We start from the raw sequence: 4,493 nt of genomic DNA on the forward strand, positions 1-4,493 counted from the left end.
GAAAGAGTGATAAACCCCAATTTTCTGGTTTATCTTATGCTTATTTTAGGAGATTTTATCACTTTTTTTCACATTTATTCAATGAAATAGCATGGTTTTGCAATTCTCCGTTAAATTATGCTTAAGTGTAAAAATATGCTTTTTAGGCCCTTAAATTGGTGATTTTAATTCACTTTAACTCCATTCGATACCTTGATATGTTTGTTGAGTGATTTCAGGTTCATAAGGCAAGTATTGGATGGAAGGAATGAAGAGAAAAGCATACAAAGTGGAGAATGCATGAGGAAACAAGGATTTGGAGTACATCAACCCACGCGCACGCGTAGCAGACGCGCGCGCGTGGAAGTGAAGTTGCATGGCGACGCGTACGCGCACATGATGCGTACGCGTGGATAGGACAATTGCCAAGCGACACGCACGCGTGACCCACGCGTACGCGTTGATGCTCGCACGTGACTCATTTAAAGGCAAAACGCTGGGGCGATTTTTGAGCTGCCCAGGCCCAAATCCAACTTGTTTTTTAGGGTATTTGATGCAGAATTGAAGATTGAGCAAAGGAAGGAGCACTTAGTTAGTCATGATGAGCCTTTAGTTAGTTTTCTAGAGAGAGAAGTTCCCTCTTCTCTCTAGAATTAGGTTAGGATTAGGTTAATTTCTCTTGGATCTAGATTTGATTGCTTGATTTCACCTTGTTTCTTTTATAATTTCTTGTTCCTACATCTTGATTCTCTTGGTTGTAGTGTTAATTTCCCTTTTTTTATGCTCTCTTTTATGTTGATGAACCATTGTTGGATCTTAATTTCTTCTAATACAAATTTATGTTTCCATGTCTCTTTTATGTTTATCTTCCTTGCTATTGTTGATTTCTTGCTCATGATGGTTATGAATCTTGTTAATTCTTGCATTTTGAGATGTTTACTTTTATTGCACTCTAGGTGTTTGATAGAATATTTTCTCTAGTTTTTTAAGTAGCTTCTTTTACTCTTGGCCTAGGCTAAGAAAATTGATTGATCTTGAGTCATTGGGTCTTATTGAATTGGTGATTTGAAAACCCTTAGTGGTCAATTTAATAACCATTGACTCTAGCCTACTACTAAGTTAATTAGTAGCTAGGTTAGGACCTATGGATTGATGTTGATCAAGCCATTTGACGTACTCCAAGCCTAGGAGTAGATATTACGTACTTAAAGCTTTAGTGAGTAGACCTAATGAGCTCGGTTCCTCATAATTGTCAATACATGATTTGTAGATAAGGATGGTGATCTCAATTGCCTATGACTAGCCAAGAGTTCTTTACCTTGCCTTTCTTTAGTTTCTTGATTTAATTTTCTTGTCATTTATTCCTTACCCTTTTATAAACCAAACTCCTTGTTCCTTCATAGCCAATAATTGACCACTTCATTGCAATTCCTTGTGAGATGACCTGAGGTTTAAATACTTCGGTTAATTTTCATTGGGATTTGTACTCGTGACAAAACTAAATTAAATTTAATGCGAGAGTTGGTTGTTGGTTTGGAGCTATGCTTACAACGAAGTAGTTCTTTTCTATAAGAAGAAAATCTAGACCGATAATAATTCTCGTCTATCAAATTTATGGCGCCGTTGCCGGGGATTTGCAATGGTTCTATGTTATTGGCTATTGTATATATTGTGAATAGCTTGATTTTTGGTTTGTTTGTTGGTTTTTGCTAGTTGTAGGAGTTTATCTTCTTTATCTCTTGTTAGCTTTTGTTTTTATTTTCTCTTTCACTATGAATTCTCACCCCTTTGGCTATGAGTTTGGTTCAAACTATGTTGTAGGAAATGGAAGCTTTAATGAGGATGTGCATCAAGGATTTGGAAATCAAAGGAGGGAGGAGCTCCAACCTTATGGACAACCTTCTTGCAACAACCTCCTTCCGAACCAAGTTTGATAAGAGTGCTTGGGGATATGACTACTCTCCTCACGGAGATGCGCAAGGAACAAAAGGCATTTTATTCCATCTGAGCCATTCAAGCGCCACCCCAACATGACTACTCTTCGGATTCTTATGGGTATACTCCTAATCCTAATGCATCCCAACCTAATGTATGTGATGACCCCTATTGTGATTGTCAACCACAACCACCACATACCTATGATCCCCCTCCTCAATATAGCCCTCCACTAAACTCACAAGCCTCGTACCACTATTCACCTCCATATGATCTTAACTCATATCCACCATACCAACCACCATATGAACCATATCTAGAGCCACCACCATTCCAAAACCAATACCCCCAAGAACCAGAAATTCCATATACACCACCTCAAGACTCTCACCAATATGGACCACCTTCCAACTACAATACCTTTCCCTCAAACAATGAACCCTCTCTTCCACCACTGCCCCCAGATGAAGCCCTCACGCAAGAACTAAGAGATCTTGAATCTCACATCCTCAGGCAACAAGAGGGGACAGAAAAGGAGTTTAAGGAGATAGAAGCCAAGGTAGCTATCATGGTAGAAGCCGTGAGTCACATAACCTCCCACCTAAGCTCATGCATCCCAAGTACTCCCATCGATGAATGTGGAGGAAGTAGAGATTATTGAACAAAAGGAAGTAGTGGTTGGGTACTTAGGATATGTTGAGTACATAGAGGAATCTCAAGTTGAAGAGCCTTCTTTCACGGAGTTAGGAAGGGATGTTAAGGAATTGGATTGAGAGTTGAGGGATATTGATCAAGAAGTGGATTTTATCATTAGTGATTTTTTGTCCACATTGATCAATCCCCTTGATGATCTTGTTGATCTTTCTTCCATTGGATTAGAAAGCAATGTTGAGGAAGATATACAACCTCCAAGGCATATTGTGAGTGAAGAATTGGAAGAAGTGTTCCAAGCAACAAGCCCTCCTATATACGATGATTCCGCATCAACATATGATCCTTTTGAGCTTGATGAGTCCTTCCACGTTATGCTTGGAATTGATGTTGAGGTAGACTTCACTAAACCTCCTATTTATGATCTGAGTGATGGGAAAGAGATAGAAGAAGTTGGTGAGCAAGGAATTGAACTTAAAGAAGCTTGCAAAGAGGTGGAAGTTGCAATGGAAGACCACAAGGGAATGGATCTCGCATTGGCTAACTGTGGGGAGGTCCACCTCCCTAAACCACCAACATCCAACACAACATTCAAGTGGGTAAAATTCCTATCCCTAAGCTTTACTTTCTCACTTGAATATGGTTTGCTTGAAAATGATGGTCAAGTTAGGGCTCTTTGTGGGTTCAAGAGTAGGAGAGAGATGGTTAGTGGTTGGAAACATCATTCTAGGTTCACTATGGTTGCATGTTCAAAGTTTGATTGCAAGGTTGGATGTGGAGCTAGATTTTATGGGTTTAGGAAGTTGTTTGGAGGCTTCTTTGAGAATTCCAAGGCTAAACCACCTAAATGGAATTGTCTTGATCAACTTGAAGATGGGTGTGAAAATAAGATATGGAATCCCGAATCGCGACATGAAGACCAATTTTGGGAGCTCATATATTGGGAAGAACTTCCCCCAAGCTTGGTGAAGATGGTTAGAAGTTCTGACAACCAATTGGAGAGCAAGCATTCTTGGAGGTTTAAGGATGAATACAAGCGTAAGCCACCTTGACTATGAGCCTCCCATATGTCCAACTTAAGGACTTAAACTAAAAGTGCTTGATGGGAGATACCCCACCATGGTAAACTCTTTCCATTCTCTTGTAGATATACTGAATGAATGAATTGAGTCAGCATTGTAGGTAGCTTCTTTACTCTTTAGTATATTTTGTCTTGCTTGCTAGGTTGTTTATACATTTTATGCATTAGATAAGGATGGTTCCTTGAATTTGAGTTTTTGCTTGGATTGCAAGTTTTCTCAAAATGTTTGAAAAATCCTCAAAAATTCAAAAATATGGTTAATTTTGCATTTTGGCTGGTTTTTTAGTCATAGAGAAGGATAGGAGAGTTTAAAGTTGTTTGTAGTGTTGAAAAAAAAGAGTAGGGACGCGTGTGCACGCTGTACGCGCACGTGTCGATGTGTTGGTGCAACCCCAATAGATGGACCTGAGAGTTGCGCGTACACCACGCGTGCAATGCGCTTCTTGCATAAGTTCCATCCCACGCGGACGCGTACATCACGCGTACGCGTCGGCGCACAACTCCACTTCCACACTTAAGGGCACCTGCCGCTTGCGCATCCATCACTTTTTTGCCCACCCACACGGACGCGTCAAGGACGCGCACGCGTGGATTCAAAAACTATAACCCATCCACGTAAGGAACCCTAGCGCATTCGCGTACTTCTTCATCTTCCCTCTTCTTCAACGTCTCTTCTCCTTCTCACTTCTTCCTCTACAACCGCCAACGACCACCCCTGTCCGGCGACCTCGCTCTGCCGCCGCCCCATCTTCTTCCCTTCCCTCCTTCTTTCTTTCTCCTTCTCTTTCTCACTCTCACAGTTCACTGCCACTCTCACCACTTCCCTCCCTCTGCTCTCCGTCAGCGC

The sequence above is a fragment of the Arachis ipaensis genome, chromosome B04 (genome assembly GCF_000816755.2).
Source record: "Arachis ipaensis cultivar K30076 chromosome B04, Araip1.1, whole genome shotgun sequence".
Taxonomy (NCBI): Eukaryota; Viridiplantae; Streptophyta; class Magnoliopsida; order Fabales; family Fabaceae; genus Arachis; species Arachis ipaensis.